Genomic DNA, 18,337 nt, shown 5'->3' with positions numbered 1-18,337 from the left:
AAGTGATACTATTGTCCTGTTTGGACCAGACTGTTGCTTTTAATAATTTGATAGTAAAGTTATTAATTAGCGAGAGGTTATTAATTAAATACATATTCTAATCAGTTGGAAACTCCACGTTAAGATTTTGTTATTGTAATAACCTTGTTAATATCTGTATGCAACGTATTTCATTCAAACACTTCCGTGCAGTAATTATATTTCTCAAACTTTAGGGTATGTCTATTAATTATTTCTCGCGTAAATATCACGAAGTAAATTTATGTATCAAATTTTAAGACTTATTATTGAAGTGTATGCTACTTAATTCTCAGGTGTTGTTTGTTTTTAGACGAATAATTTCCTTTGTACATTAAACGCCTTTGTATTTCTTGTAAGGTTCGAATGTGCTACTATGCCTTGCGGTTAGTTCTGAAGCTACAAAATTTTGCCCTTCCTGGGCGTGCACCTGTTTGACCTCCGTCAATTTGGGCGTATAGGTGTAATGACTCCCGCAACTTGGCGTTTTGGTGGGAAACACTGCATTTGAAAATTAACATCTGTGATAAAATTAACAATTTATTTATAATTAGTAATCAACTTTGCAGCTTTCTAACATCAATAACCGGATGAAAACGTTAAAAGAGACAGTTATTTGAACAGCTTTTAGCCTTGTATTCAGTTGTTGTCTCGAGTGTCAACTCAACCAGACGGAATCTTGAGATCCAATAACAAATCCATTCAAAACGTTGAATTTTCTTTGGGAGTAACTACATTTGTCTTGTGAATAGCTGATGAAGATTCATGCTGTGATGAAAGAGCTAATTTAAACTCAACGCCTCTGTTATTGTTCGAGTAAAACTATCGGAAGTCAACACCTGTAATAACTTACATGACTGTAATAGTAATAAAGAGCGAAAGGACTAAGTCAAATCACTGCCAAATAAATAGCTTGTCCAAAAATGATTTCTTATTGAGTTTATTTTTCAACAGTAGTGTAAGAAAGACGAGTAGGTGAGGTAGAGTTAGATATTGTTGGGTGTCATCGTACATTCTTGTAAAAAGTACTACTTTTTCAGGTTCTACTCCCAGTCTCAGTCACGAAGGGGCACATTCACGTGATTTCGGTACTACTATTACCCTAACACAAATTAACTAAAGAGATATAAACAAACACACCTATATGTATAGTTTTTTTTCTACCAAAGACAATTCCAAAATGTATTCACACCAAGGTACTTTTTTCTTCACAACTGAAAATCGGTATGTCGTATTCTTGCTGTCTCATTTACTGCAACTAACATCCTGAAAAGTAACAGTAATTATGACCTAGGATGGAACATGTGCACATCTTGTGTGCTATCGATATTACACGTTTGTATTAACTAACATCAACATATTGATATCAAAGATGTACCTTTAATAGTAGATAAAATTCAATATAGTTAAGACATGAAGGTAAAACTCGATTCCATTTTAACCCAATGACAGTTTTTTCATATCAAACTTAAGTGATCTTGTTATTATTTTCCTAATAACAGTTAGTATTAAAATGTGTGTATACAAATACTGTTTTTTTCGTTCTGTATAAATTACCAGTGTTGGCTTGTACAGAATGTGTTAGATGGTGGGGAGAGAACAGTATAAACGTAAAGTACTAGTAAGATATTAGTGTTCTCACTACTAAGTACGTATGGTATGTAGGTAATAGTGTTCTCACTACTAAGTACGTATGGTATGTAGGTAATAGTGTTCTCACTACTAAGTATGTATGGTATGTAGGTAGTAAAGTATTTTATGTACAAATAAGAGGAAATTCTCAATAGCCGCGACACTTAATTCTTTTAGGCAGGATAAGAGTAAAGTAATATCATTTTTATGAGCTGTATTTTGTGCTTGGGGCGCGCATATAGCAGATTCGAGTTTATCATCCATCAGGCAGGATTAGAGTAACTTAATGTGCTGTGTACGCATAAGTAAAATTTAATTGAGATAAGACTTACGTTTCAAGTACATTTAACTCTAAAGGAGTTTTCTTTTAGGTTTATGACTGTTATCTCTTATTTGATGTTTAGTTTTTCCCGTTTAAGTAAAACGATAAAAAGACTTATTTGTAGTTTGACTTTCAAATGTTGAAGTTGTAAGAGTAGTTTTTTATGATAGGAAATCAGTTTCATAAAATTTTACAGATTGCATAAGTAAAAATAATTTCCGACATAATTTCCATAATAACACTTGAGAGGTTACGTAAAATCGTCCCTATCACAAAGCTATTTTGATAGCACATTGTTCCAACTACTATGCGAGAACCTAAAATTACCCTAAGCTCTGAGAAAAACCTAAAGGGCGTCATAAAATAACTAAAACATTGTAGATATTCACCCATAAAAAATATAGTGTAAAACACTAATAATTATAAACACATTTCAACAGAAGAAACTTAAAACCATAATCATTATCTTTGGTTCTTTATTGTGCATCTTGCAGTATAGTTTGGTATATTCCTTTTATTTGTTTTGTTTTCTGGCGAGTTTCTGTTACTTCTGTATTCTTTTTTTCTGTCAGTGAGGCACAGAGAAGAGAGCGTTTTCACAGAATTTTGTTTTCTAGTTATTTAAGTTTTATTCAGGCGAATAACACTTCTTTTTCTTGTCTAACTCGATGGTTCGTGAGTGGAGAATTCGGTGAAAAGACAGGTGTGTCAAGTACGTTGGTGTGTTATGTACTATCCTTAAATGCTGTATGTAGGCACCTAGACCAGCGACGTTTTGTGCGTGTGGAAAGACTGCACAACAATAAGGAAAGTAGGGTGTGTGAAGTAGTCCAGAAAAGAATGGATTTAGGCTTTACATTTTGTACTGTTTCCAGTTAATGAATTATTATACAAGGGCTTAAAAGAGCATGTTAAGTTTTAGTTTTATATAAATCTATGTGTACACTGAGACAATAAATTGCAATTAATTTACATAGAAAACCACAGGACAAACAGTAAGGAAACCTAATTTCTTTTACGTTTCACGTTCTAGTCACTAGTCAGAAATTTAGTTGTCCGATAATAAGAATTATCGAATTTAAGCTAACTCTGAAATTTGAACTCGTGTTTCTGCTTTTTTCTGTTATTTATTATCTAAAATGTACTCAATATATAAACCTAACCTGGAGAGTCAGAAAACTCTGGGATAAAAGGAAGAACTAGTAGTTCACACTAATTAAAGGTTTGTCTGATGAACACCGGACTTTTAATGGGCTAATAAACATTACCGGGAATAAGAAAAATATCATTAAACTGTATTTGTTTTATAGTAAAAGAATGAAGGGTGTAGACATGGCGTACGTAGATTTTCATAAAGTTCTTCGTAAAGGTGCCACAAAAACGTAGCTAAGAAAACCACCTCTCTAAAGTTGGGGAAAGACTATTTAATTGTATTGTTGGGTAGCTGGATGAAAGAAGCCAAAATGTTATTTTTGGAGTCCACTCAGACTAGACCCTGTTAGTAGTTGATTACACATTTGGAATACTTTTTTGGGTCCTCCTATGTAAGAAAAGTTATGGTCTTAGTGGAAAAGGTTCAGAGTAGAACTAATAGAATTATTTTGAGAGTTTGAAGGATTATCTTCAAACCTAACCAGGGTATGGTTATTATCTTGTAACTTATTTTATCCTGATAAAGTAAGGATAATGGGTGAGCTTATTGAAATTTATAAGATTATCCAGAGGCTCGACTGGGTCAAGAGCTCCGTTTTTTGTTGTTTTTTATGCACTCTATTCTGTACATAATAAGTGTTTGATACAGGAAAAGACAAGCTATCCTGCACTTAAGAAAGTTTCCTTTTTCTAACAGGATGCTTAAATTATTAAGTAAACTGTTGTTGCTAGAACTGGAGCCCAGCACTTTACAATAGTTTAAGAGAGGAGCGGGCGATTTCTGGAAAGTAAAGAGCGTGTTCATAAAGTTTAAATTTTTTTGCTAGGATTGGTGTAAAACGACAGTCTTGTTTTCACATTGTTAGTTATTGTACAGTTTTACATATAACGTTGGTATGTCACTTTGTAAGACGAAATGAGTGACGAAATAAGAGCACGAGTCATTTGTTAATTTACACACGCTTCGTGGTTTTGTGAATTAACTGTACGATATGTAACTTGTTAACATATGTCAAAGCAACAGCAGTTTGTTGATGTTATACATTACATATTTTTATTTCAGAACAAGAAAGAGTGTTTTTATCGTAGACCTCGGATTAGCGAATTGAAAAAAAAAAGCTCAACCTTATGAAGTTTATTTTACGCTTCAGCGTTTTCTAATCCCTTCAGGATATTTCTACTGTATAAATGTCTGTAGTCTTTTGCCGTTAGCTACAGGCATACCTACTCAATTTCGACCTACCGCATAATTAAACGACAATATTTTCCACCATTGCAATCGCGCATGTAGCGTATTCAGAAATGTAATATAAAAAAAGAATGTCTTTTGCACTATTAACCAGCACTTGATGGACAACTTGCTTCCCGCAGAGAATATCTGTGTGTGCGAACAAACAGTTGTCTCAGTTGGAGTTCTGCATGCCACAGTCGATCTTGCCAGCTTTAGGTAGGTTTAGACCTTCGGGGTCTTCTATATTTGCACATACCTTTTCGAGAGATAGCTACCGTCTTCTCCGATAGGGACCTTTTAGGAGGACAGGTCATATAGGTATATAGCGAGTGGTGTGACTATAGTGAAAGTTTAGCAACATGTGTTGGCATCTGTTTTTTTTTTTTTTTAAGGATGGTGATGGGCTTTGCAATAGGATGGACAGATAGATGTCAGTTTATTTTTGACCTCGAGACAGGCGTCATTAAAAAATTCAAAATACTAATGTATTTGTTTTAAACCATCAGTTTTGTTAACTGACAGATTCGCACTTCAGTTCTTGTCACAATTTTTGTAACCAGAAAGTTAGGAAAATTCATTTTACTGATCAAATCGTGAGTTGCTAGAAAAATATCATTAGAAGGTGCTTAATTATTTAAAACAATAAATCTTCGATTTTCGAACATTTGCTTTGTTTTTTTCCACACATTCAAATAAACAAGTTAAACTCTTGAATGACACGTGACTATTATAAACAGCCCATATTACACAGAATTTATACTTATATCAAAGAGTTATGAAAAAAAGTTACTTGTATAAAATTAATTATTAGTAAAGGACTTGAATTTTGAAAATTTTAGTTTTCCACCTAAGTTAATTGAACTTCTCCTGAAACCAATTCCCCAAAAATAAAATCTCTGTCGTCAGCTTACACATTACACACTGTAAGGCTGCACCGAAATAATCACAACTCATTGTTTTATTAGAACGAACCACAACTAGTGTTTCCGGCTAGCAGAAACAAAACGTGAAATACAGAGGTTATTAGTCGTTACGCGAGCTAACGATTGACCTTGTAGCTGTCAGTGCAACTTGTCACGAAGAGAGCCGTGAGCGTGGCCTGGGATAGGGCGCGTGCACATCTGGTGTACTATCGATATCTTACGTTTGTATTAACTAACAAAAGCAGATTGATATCAAAGATATACCTTTAATAGTAGGTGAAATTTCATCTAGTTCAGACATTTCGTTTTTACACACTCAGAGTTTGCTTAGTTTTGAAACAGGTGAGATATTGGAGGCATGCGACGCACGTGATTTGAAACTATGAGGTCACTACTCTCCTCCTTTCTTTTGTTTTATTTGTTCAATTAGTTAGGTTATCCTATACTACGGATACTATAGTAAATATAAAAACTATACGAAGATTAAGGAAAATTAGTCTATTGAATAAAGGTTTATTGAATTATAAAAATTTTGCGGAGTGTTTTTTTTAATCAAGTGAAGGAACAAACACATGAAACATGATTTAAAACTGCCGTACCAATTTCTCTGAAAATCAACAAGGCTAAACATAAAACGCAGATCAAAGGAAGAAAAAAAAAACACAATAAAAACATTTTATTTACTGTATATATTTATTAAATATACAGTTTAGTAATAAATATGTATTTTTTTGCAGACGGGAAACGCATAATGTCTTAACGTAAAGTCAAAGTTCTGTTTGTAGAACCGGCGCCTCCGTGTCATGTAGTGAGTGAAGACAAAGTTGTGGTTATTTATGCTCTATAGGATTGGTTCAAGCCTAAAGCTAATATGTGGAACCTCGAAGAGTTGAGATTTTAAGTAGAAAATTTACAGATTGGATTCAGTCTACCTCACACGAGGTTGTTCCACCTACCCTATAAAATACTTGAGAAATTTGTTCTTCTTGACTTGTATATAGCTAAACAACTGCCAATCAGCTTGCTGAGGAAGAACGAAGACAAAAACCACACCAATAGCTATATATATATAAAACAAGTTTTCGAAGACGTGTTATCATTAAATGCCAATGAACAGATTTAAACCTGTCATAGACGGCGTTATTTCGTACGCAGCGTTATAATATTTAGTATAATAAACTAAAATTACTTTAATAGTATAAAGAATTAATTTCGTTTCCTATTTTATAAAATGTCAAATTTAGTGAATTATTCACTGAGGGTATAGTATTTTAGTAGAGAACATGAATGAAATGATATATTTTTAATGTATTGGTATAGACAACGTCTTGGATACATACCTGTAGTTCGTAACAATGTAAACTTAATGTTTATTTCAATTAATAAGTTTCACGTGCATGAATTAAATATCCGTTAATGTGTTCAGTTAGTTTTTTGTTGGAAGGGTGGAAGATATATGCGATATTTGCTAGTATTACAGAGATGAGCACGTTGTATTAATTGAAATGATTTTGGAACTACACAACGTCTCCAAGTTCAGTCGTACTGTCTCTTACAGCCGTGGATCTTGATAATAGCCCCGCAACACAGTTATTTTAGCAAAAGGCTACGTCATAAGGTTGTCATTGTCATGTCAGAAGTACACCACTGTTTACTTTTTCTTTTCGTAAGCAATTTAGTGTACAAGGACACAAGTTTCACAGATCAGTCTCCAACAGTATTAATGTACAGAAATCCGTATTAGCAGCTTCATATGAATGAGCTCGAATACTTCTGTTATTATGGAGCTGCTTGAATTATGCGACAGTTGAACAGCTACGTCGTGGAAGCAACCTGAGTGATGTTACTTGTTTTGGTTTCATAGACGGAGGTGTTTATATTGCGTACTGACTTTTGTCATTGGTCTTTATGTTCATGGATTCTCGCCTGCTTACCATGCTTGAGATACGACTTCTTGCAGGTTTCGTTTATTATGGTCTTGTTATCCTCAAGTTAATCCACATTACTTTTTTCAATTCCGTTAATTACAAAGAATATTTTAGTCTTAACATATGATCTGAGTTTGTGAATATCTTGCAATCAATTTTCAGTGACATCATACTATTTGGCAGACACTAAACAATGCAAAAATGTAGTTCTGATAAGTACCGCAAATTTATATCGGTTGCGATAGTTACGTAACTTTCTTATTTGCTGTATGTTCAAAAGCGTTTTAATGTAATGTAATCAACCTTCCGAATAATAGACATTGACAAGAGTGGCTTAAAATGATACAATAACATTGAAAGCAACAAAGTGAGGTCAATTTTTGGTAAACTATAACTTTAAGTAGTTTTACACATAACCGTAAAATTGGAACATTTCTGCCAGAAATCTTAGTGCAATTATTTTAGTGGTTTAGACTGTATTTTATGGATGGATATCTGTATTGTTTTTGTTATGACACCCTTTAGGTATATCAAAGTTTATAGTAACTTTGGAAGTTCGCATAGTGGTTGGATATATGCGATATCAAAATAGCCATGTGATAAAGACGATTTTACGTAACATCCCAAGTGTTGTTATGGAAATTATATCGGAAAAGTTCTTTGTTGTCTGTAAAATTTTATGAAACCGGTTTCCTATAATAAAAACTAGCTTACAGCCTCGAAATTTAAAAGTCAAGCTACAATTAAGTCATTTTATCGTTTTACTAAAATGGTAAAAAACTAAACATCAAATAAGAGATAAATTATAAACCTAAAATTTGAAGTTGAATGTGTTTGAAGTCACTAACCCATATCTTATTGAAATTTTAGTTGTTCTCGTACAGGTCGGCGTGGCCAGGTGGCGCTCGATTGAGGGTAGTGGGTTCGAATGCCTGTCACATCGAAGATGCTCACCCTTGAGAGCGTTACATCGTCCCAGTCAATCCCACTATTAGTTCGTAAAAGCGTAACTAACAAATAGTTATGCGCATAAAGCAATTCAGTTATATTGAGAACGTTACTTCCTTAATCGAATAATTGAATAATAAATATTTTCTATGTAGTACTTACGCTATTAATCTAAGTATTTGGATGATTCTGGTTTGGAGTGCGCATAATACGTATAACCTTATTAATTGGCTAATTCATAAAAATACTCTTTGTTACATATTATATAATGAAGTCAATAATATGATTCAACTTGTCCTCTGCAAGACTTGAAAAGACGGCTTCATCGATTTGTGGTTATTCTTTCTAGAAGTCGCAGTTGAGTGAAGTTTATTTATATGACCAAAGTTCCTGGAAAAGTAAATAACACATTCCAGTATATCTGACAAAAATACCAAAATTAGCATAGATCAGTAAATTACAGAATAAGTAATTTTGTAAGTGTAAGTGAATTATCGATGGTTTGCGTTCCACTTTTTTTAAAAAAATAATTTCATTCAGAAAAAAATTGTTTGAAATATAAATTTGATAAAACAGATATACAAGTATTAAAATTATTTCAGCTGTAGTTTTCAGTTTCTTAAAGGCCATAGTGATAATTAGTTTACGCACATAAGCAAAATAATAAATTAATGACCAACCTTATGTGCGGCCCAGCATGGCCAGGTGGTTAAGGCACTCGACTCGTAACCTGAGGGGCGCGGGTTCGAATCCCCGTCACACCAAACATGCTCGCATTTTCATCCGTGGGGGCGTTATTATGTCACGGTCAATCCCACTATTCGTTGGTAAAAAAGTAGCCCAAGAGTTGACGGTGGGTGGTGATGACTAGCTGCCTTCCCTCTAGTCTTACACTGCTAAATTAGGGACGGCTAGCACAGATAGCCCTCGAGTATCTTTGTGCGAAATTAAAACAAACAAATAGATACGAAACCAACTTTATGTGCATGTTTAGCCATCATCATAGAACGTAAATAAAATATTTTCGAAATATTTCATAGTTTTTCGTTTATTTTATAATCTTGATTTTAGTGACAACTAGTCTTTTCGGTTCTCAAATATGGATTTGTCGAAATTATGTATTTTTACTTTTAATATTAAATAAATAGTCTGTATAAACCAGCCACGTACTTCTACCTATCCATAGGTTAGCCACAGATTGGCGAACATTTAAAATGTCTGAGTGTTCGGTGTTTTACTATTTTTAATGTTCTACATCGAGTTATCACTTGTGCTGTAAAACTGTCTCTTTTTATTTTGACTGTTTCTAGTGAAATGTTGTCCCACTTCAGAGGTTAACGTGTGTCCTTGTTCAGTGGTTCTTAACCTTTGTTGGCTTACGATCCATTTGTAAACATTCATGGTCAGTTGCGGCCTATGGAGTAAGTAGCTTTAATGTAAAAACATCTGGCTTACTGTAAAACATGCACTAAATATATAAGTGGATAAATAAATTACTACCTATTTTCATAGTCTGTTCACAAACCTTTTACTCATTCTGATGACCCAATTTTAGGTCATGTTCCATGGGTTAAGAAACGCCGTTCTAAGATAAGAATTATTTTCACCTTTTATTTTACCTATTAAAAAGATGTCAAATATGTACTTCAACTAGACTATATAAACTTTGAGATATTTACGGTGAATAAGTGGGTGTCACTAGAATTTTGTTTGTCACGTGAATAAATTCAGAAAGTGTTGCTAAGCAATACTGATCCATTGACTTCTGTTATTTCATTTGTCTTACTGTGAGAGGTGAACAGAGATCATTTTGATAAACTTGGGTCTCTCCGAAAAAGCCTTATAATTTTTCTTCGTGTTATTTCGCATTTGTCTATAATAAACTCGTATAATTTTTGTTCAGATTTTGTCTAAAACCTGAGGCTGTGTTCAGGGAAGCAATCTGTTTTTTGACTTCATCTGCACGTACTTTCCCGACACTCTAGGAAGTACTAGTTTTAAATGAGTTTCGTGTAGTGCCTGACCAGTCTTCGCTGTAAGCACAACTGACACATGTATCATCACGTTTTTACATATCCTGAACAGATGAAATCTTCAGTCCAGTTGCCTAATCATTCCCTTACGTTTTTCTTTGTAAGCAACTGTATAATTGATTTTAAACAACTGGGTACCGAACTTTCAGTATTCTGTTATTCAGGGTGATACTGATGTGAGAATGCAGCCAATAGACAGAAAAGGTAATTGAAAACCAAGCCACTTAGACTTATAAACGGAACAAAACAGTATAACTGGTTACATCACCAATACTAGAAACAGTTATATGTATATTCCTAACCAGTTATTATTTTAATCCAGGTGTATAAAATTAATATTTTTACAGTTTTTAATAAAGAGCCATGTGCTTAATTGTAAAAATGTCTTGCATTCCAAAAAGAAACCAACAAAAGCGACTAATAGGGACTAATAATAATCAGTTATCAGGTCTGATGTGCTGTTTTCAGATAAAGTTAGCACTAACAAAACTGCTCTCTTTTCTAAGAATGGTTTGCTTTTGCAGAATAGGCTTCTATGGTTGCTCCGAGAATACCATTGTTATTTTGTTGTTGTTGAGCATGGCCAGGTGGTTAGGGCGGTCGACTTGTAATCTGATGGTCGCAAGTTCGAATCCCCGTCATACTGATAACATGTTCGCCCTTTTACTCGTGGAAGCGTTGTTATGTAACAGTCAATTCGTTGGTAAAAAAAGTAGCTCAAGAGTTGGCGGTGGTTGGTAATGACTAGCCGCCTTCCTTCTAGTTTTGCACTGCTAAATTAGAGATGGCTAGCGCAGGTAGCTCTCGTGTAGCTTTGCGCGAAATTCAAAACAAACAGTTGATGTACTGGTTTACAGGTTACTATTGTTATTTTGTTCACATTATTTGGTTATAAAATTTTGTTCTTGTTGCATGAGTTTATCTACTAGTTTTAAGAACGTCACCAGAGTTTCTTCATAGGCTGATACACATTTTCTTAGAATGTAATTTTTTGATGTTCAAGAGATCTATTTGTTCTGAGAATGTCATTGTTGTCTCATAGTTTGATCCGCTTGTTGTGAGGATGTCATTTTTTGTTTGTTATTGTTGAAGTGGCCATTATTTTGTTATGGTTGTTTGGTTTACATGCTTGATTTAAAATTTGTTGCTGGATGCTCAAAATAATTCTAGAACTTCTGTACTGTTTCTTGTTTGTTAATACGTACCTGTTATAAAAATACAGCTTTTGTTTCTTGTGTTTATCTACGTGGTCTATGAATGGACTTTTATTTGTTGCTATTAACAAATGTTTCCAGGTACGTAAGCAAATAAAATCTAACGAGTTTAAAAAAAAAAAGAACGAAACAAACATACGAAAAGTTTTAGTATCGCAGCTAATAAATATTATATAACTTTAGCCACGTGGTTCCTTATCATTAAATATTTTGCCATGCGTCGTAAGTCAATGCTAAGAGCAGTTTAACTGCTGAAGTTCACCCTTCTTGAGGAGGAAGATAAAACCCTGCAGTGCTGGTATTAAGTAGACATATTTCTGATGTGCTACGTGCCAAACATATACGTAAGTGTAGTAAAATAAAATAGGTGAAACATTTTATCAATAAATGTTATTGAGCAGCACTTGGGACAGTGAAATAACTTGAGTAAGTATCCTAGCTTTCTAGCATGTATGCTTATTTTGCTTTATTTAGTATCCTTATTCCAAGGTTAGTACTCTCACTGCGTGTCGTCGGCAGACACGCTGTGTTTCTGAAGTATATTAAACAGGCGTGGATCGGATTGTTCATGGATGTGGTATTTTAAAGAACTCTTCAACAGATCATCAGAACTTTACAATGTATCTTTTTGTAACAACATCTTTGAAATGACTAAGTCGCAAGTTTTTATTACAAGTCAGAAACCAAAACAGTGATGTCAAACCAATTTTACTGAGGTGAAATAGTTGTAAACGTAGTATCCGCCTTTATACGTATTATTTAAAACTACCAGTATTTTGAGAAGTCACAATTCTATTGTAAACTATATCATTACACCTTCAAGTTACCTTTTACACAGAAATTTGGTGTTCGTTTGAAAAGCTTAACTACAGAGAGAAACAGGAATTATTAGCAATAAATATTACAACTGGATCCTCATTGCATTTAGAATTTGGTTATAAATACAATTTTCTTATGTTTATTAAAACACTGCATAAAAATACAAGAATCTAAGAATCGTATTAGTAAAGAAAACTTTAAAAAAATAAATAAATGTAGGGATAGTTAATATCAGCCTTTGAAAAACAATATACATAGAAACAAGATACTAGGGGTTGTCCCTGCATAATAACACGGGCAAAAATTAACCCATAACAAATGCCGCCCCTACTCTCTTGTTTGTAATGTTTTTGAAAGATTAATACTAGCTATCCGTGCATTTAGTTCATTTTTTGAATATCTATGTGGATTTATTTATATAAACGTAATTCATATTTAGTAATTTTAAGAACGACCACGTAATCTCGCACCTAACCACACTCAAGAACGACAAAAGCCGTGTATGAAACATTTTTATTCGAGTAATTATATAATTATTACCTTCTCTCATATTTTTTTCACGATCAGTATAAATGCTTTTCCGATCTCTGGTGTTTTAAAAAAAAGATCAAATATAAATATTTGATAACGGAATAAGCTTAGTTTTATACCGATCAAAATACGAACGAGTTTTGTACGCATTTCATCATTACTCAAGACAGTTTCCCTATAACCACTTATATTCGATAATAAATGAGCGTTACGAGCCCTTCTTAATGTCTTTAGCCTAATATATTAAAACGTATTACATTTTAATCGAATATTTATATATCTCAACAAAGACTACCTCTGTTTTCAATGTGCAGAACTACACGCATAAAAGGTGACAAGGATTTTTCTTCGCATTAGCTTTTATGTGCTTCGTTTCGTAAATCGTACGTTTATTAACGACCTCAGATCCTCCTCTGACACAGAATAGTATCATAACTCGTAAAGTGACTCTTGGTTAAGGGGTAATCACGTAGGGCGGGTGATAAGTGTTTGGAAACGTTGGAGGCGGATATAATTCTGGCACTCAATATGTACCTAAGTGAACTTGGGTATACACTAATATATGAGACAGGGTAGGTAAAAAAATAAAAATCTCGACTACGAATGTTTTAGGTATAATTAGTTCGTTCCTCTGTCACTACAGTTTTACGCGCATTAACGTTTTTAGATTATGGTTCTAAGCTTTAGGTGTGGATTCTGTGATCGAAGCATAATTTGTGGAATACGATTTCTAGTCAAACCCTGATCGGGTGTGGTTTGATGTAATATTAAGCTGGGTTATTTGTAAACGCCCTGTTGGCTTGTGGGTGTTACGTATAATTACTTCGTCCTTCGTTTAAAGTGATCTTATTTTCTGTGTTTCTTGTACGATGATTTTTTTCTTGCATTAGGCCCCCTCGTGACAGTTTATTAAGAGCAAATAATTAGGTTATATTTTGCACCAATCACAAATATTCTATTTTAAAATATCAAGAGAGGTATGTATATAAATCATGTTGGTCATTTATATCTGTTTAATGTATTGCCAGTACACTGATTTAAAAATATTAGATTTGATCCACTACAATCTGGTTATTCATATACGCACAAGAAACTCGTAACAGATACTGAATACATTTCGTTTGGGGTAGTTGTTTTCAATGATAAAACCGAAGTAAAATATCGCTGTGAATCGGTTTTCGACATATTTTCTTCAATTGAAAACGATCAGAAGATCATCGTACAATATATTTAATGTAATATATTTTTGACCTGATATATTTCTGATCAAGTTCAGAGATGTCTGCTGGGATTAATTTGTTTTTAACCGCCAGGTTTCGTTAGTATCAACGTGGGAAATGCCGCCATTCTGTTATTGGTTCGAAGGACTAACGGTGTTGATAGCTTTCAGTTTCTGAAGAAAAGAAATATTCACACCTTGTAAATATGAGCCAGATAAAAAGCTTAGTTTTTGTTCAAAATTGTAAAGGGAAAGTCCGTTAACTTACACTCTTTATGTGTCAGAAAAATAAACTGGGTGGGGGCAAGCACTGGCACATTATCAGCATTAACATCTCCCGTTTTCTCCTATTTTGGATGTTATGTTCTTTATAATATTGGAGATTTAATAAACAAAATAAAAGTATTCGTTCACCTGTAAGGTTTTGTTAAATAATTAATAAATAATCAAACAATGAAACAAGAAATTGGAGAGAACTAAAGGCAAAGGTGGTTTACGTTAAAATGCATCTTAACGAGAGTACGATATTGTGATTGTGTGCATGGAACTCTTGTGGTAATTCAGAGAACCATGTGTAGTTTTTTATTCTGCACTGCCTTAAGTCGTGTTTAACCTAGAAAAACAAGTTAATCCTTTGTATTAAGCTAATCCTCAATGTACCTTTAACTCTTACCTCTTGCTAAACAACCTTGTGGTTTCGCTAGTCTGACCAAAGACGAGGTCAGTTTGCGTTCCAAAAAATCCACATCTCGTTTCAATTGTAGGAGATGGCTTTAATAAAAACAAAACCCTTCAAGCCATTGCGATAACATAAAAACGCGTGATACGTGTTTTTACAAAAACAAGTTACTGCTTGTAATAAATTGTAAGTGAAACCTAAATAATACATAAAACTACGCAGAAATACTATTCCTGAGTAAAAATGTGCTCATCCACTAAGCAGTTTGTCCTTAATGAAGAAAGGTCCACTTTTCGAAAATACTCGGGTTATAGGGTTTTGTATTTTTAGTTGTAACTGAAATTATAGAATTATAGTACCTTTAAATGTATTCTCAAGACGGCTGGTAGGGATATTAAAACTTCAATTAAAATAAAGTACAGAACAACGTTCCGATTTTCTCAGGTCATCTTTAGGTTAACAATGGGGTATAGTACAGTTAAACCCAATTATAAACTAAAAATAAATAAGTAATACATTTGTTTTAGGAAGCTGGGCGGAAGTGACGTCTAAAACAAGGAAACGTCACTAATATTTTACATACTGACATTTTTTCTTCAGTTCTTGAATTAGTGTTTCCGTCGCATTAATACTAGGTATTGTGTAATCCTTCAGGTAAATGTTTTTTTCACAATTTAGATATTTTAAAACTTAAATATTGAGAAAATTAATACATAACAGTTGCTCGAAAATCCCATAAAACGTATGACTATTTTAGTAAACCAATTTGAATAAAAATGAGAAAAATGAAACATGATTTTATTTTTACTCTTGTTATCTTCACTCAGTGGACATTTGACCTACGACTTTATATATCTCTCTGATTTGGTAATATTGATAAATTTGAAAAACAAAAAAAAACGTTTGTATAGAAGTGTGTGGCATTGTTTTGTCGGTTAATACAATTAACGGGCTTCAGCTTGTCAGGAGAAGGATAATAAAAACTTTAGATCAGTTGAAAGTTGTGTAAACAGATGCTGTTAAAGGCTATCACGGTTTTAAATACCTTTAAATAGAATTAAAATAAAAACTTTATTTCTGTGATGTAAGGATATTAACGACTAAGTTTAAATTCCGCCAGGTATATGTTACTTGGAAAAATAAAATTGCTTATCCTAAATGATGTATTACTATTAAGAAGCACTGACAATAGAAAAACTATTAATTAGTTTCAGGAAAGTATGGTTCCGAAAAAGTGTAGAATTTTGATCTAATTGGTTAGTTTTCCTAAGTCACTGCCCTAAAGACCACAATTATCTATGTTACACTAGAAGGCAACGTGCTAATTTTTTTTCTTCCTTTTAACCATGGATCGTAGGAAAGTAATTGTGTACAGAGACAATTGTGTACATCCAAAACATTAACACAGAATTACCGCATTTTGTGGGGATTTTTATACTATAGTTCACTACTCTGTTGAGAGGGTTAACAATCAACTGTCTGGTAACTAGTTTATAAAAATGTTTGTAATTTTTAATAAGGGTATATATAACCTAAAAAGACATGCCAAAATGAATTTATCTTTTACGACTTTGGATAAAGAGTCGAATTTCTTCCAAATTAATAACTTCTTGTACTAGTCAACTAATTCGTTACGCGTTATTAGGTTAAAACGGCGTATTTCTTTAGGAACTATTAGTCGTGGAGTATTAGTAGGCCATCGTATACCCAGGAGTGTTAGAAGAAAGACACAAATGATTTAATAGGTTGGTATTCCTTATTCTGACTTCTCAAAGTTAGCTGAAATTCTGTACACGTTTATAACATATAAAATAACAAATGTTAGGTGGCATTAATGTTTTAGTATTCAGTTAAAGACCACTAGGCATAAAAACTCTGATGGTATAGATACCTTAGTATTACTTTATTTGGATTATTAGATAACAATCAACATATACTATTAACGTAAGATTCGTAACTCCAACATTATAAACCGTTATAATGTAAATTTAAAACATCAGAATATTTGTCTTTTGGCTATATAACAATAAAAAAAGTTGTTCAAACAGATAAATAATAGATAATACATTTTTTGAAAACAGGTGTTTGACCTGGTGTTGTAACTGTGATTAACGAAGGACGTCAGTATTCAGGTTAAGGTAATTCAACCTGAATGGTGCCTTATGCAACACATGGCTAATCTGCTAAGTTAGAGACACCTAAGGGTTAGGTGTGTTAAATATATATATTTATGTTCTATTTGAAATTGTGATCAGAAAGAGAGGGTAACCAATCAGCGTCGCGCTTTCTTTTACGTGACTACGCTTTACTAAAAATGTAATTTCAAGACAGCTAGCATGGGTATTGAAACTTTAAATAAACTACGTAAGAACATTTCGACCTTCAGGTTAACCTGAAGATGACCTAAAAAGGTCGAAATGTTGTTCTGTACCTTATTTTAATTAAAGTTTTAGTATCCGTACCAACCGTCTTGAGAATACATTTTTGCTTCAAGTGGGTTTCTCGTCATCACAAATTACTTCTTAACCATAAAGCTATAGTCATGGTTAAAATACTCCTAGAATTAAATGTGGAGCATGTTGAGCAGAGTATCACGGCTCTAACTATGGACCTCCTAATTCGCAGCATTGTACGCAAACCAACAGGTTGTTTTGACCTCGGAGAAATAAAGATATCTCATAATATCACAATGATACAACTTATAAAATTGAGAAGAACTAATCTTTAACAACACGCGACTTTTTTTTTTTCTTTCAAAACGAGAAATCTAAAACCAGGTATAGAAGGACTAAAAAAAAAAAAGCCAAATCAGAGAGAAATGTCTTTGTAAAACAGTCGTTCCTATGTGTGTATATATATATATGTATAGACTTTGCTATTTTTATAAGAAAATTAGAGGCATTAAGACAAATCCCTTACAAGCATTTGCTAACCAACTGAAAACGACAGATTGTTTTGTAGATTGACGTTTGATCTACTTTGTGTCCATAACACCTGCTTAGTGCTGTTGATGTCGGTATAAATAAAGTTGTACATAATAATATACGAACGAAATGAGTGTTAGAAATGCTCAGGAGAATTCACGTTTGAAAATATACTTTGTAAGACGTTGTTTCCTGGTGTTTCAATAGTAAACTCGAGGGCTTATGACGCTAAAATTCTGAGTTTGATTTATACTAGCTGTGGGCACATCGTAGATGATTGCACTTTCACATAGACAAACAAACTTGTAAGAAATTATTAATCCAGTTAAACGTTTTTCGTATAATTAATGCATTTTTTCATCAATATTGTCTTTATTATTCGTTTATTAGATGTCTTAGGGACTGTCGTCCGTCGAACGGAGTCCTTCGCTGGTACAGCGATAAGTCTACGGATTTACAACGCTAAAATCAGTGGTCGATTCCCCTCGGTGGACTCGATGTGTCTTTGTTATAAGAAACACATACACACACCCGTCGAAAGGGTTTAAGTATTAATTTCACAAACTTTGTGTCTTAAGTTTTTACTACACGAATTATGTTTTGCACAGAAAAGGTGTTATTTTTAAATCATTTACTTTAATTATACCAGTCTTCAGATTATCAGAACTCGTGACACCGCGGTTTAAATAAAGCACAAAAGCTACAGCACTGGTGACAGTGAGAGACGTGTGAATGAACTTCGTTATCACGACTGTATAACCCAA

At 33.4% G+C, this 18,337-nt stretch overlaps 1 protein-coding gene across 1 annotated transcript in view; it reads left to right on the top strand.

Annotated features, from left to right (window-relative positions):
- The window catches only part of LOC143246418 (integrin alpha-PS1-like), a 98,692-nt gene that overhangs the window by 1,279 nt on the left and 79,076 nt on the right, over window positions 1-18,337 (top strand). The window lies entirely within an intron of this gene.

The sequence above is a fragment of the Tachypleus tridentatus genome, chromosome 3 (assembly GCF_004210375.1).
Source record: "Tachypleus tridentatus isolate NWPU-2018 chromosome 3, ASM421037v1, whole genome shotgun sequence".
NCBI classification, from domain to species: domain Eukaryota; kingdom Metazoa; phylum Arthropoda; class Merostomata; order Xiphosura; family Limulidae; genus Tachypleus; species Tachypleus tridentatus.
Note: the sequence above shows the minus strand (reverse complement) of the source record. Positions and strands in the feature narration are given on the sequence as shown.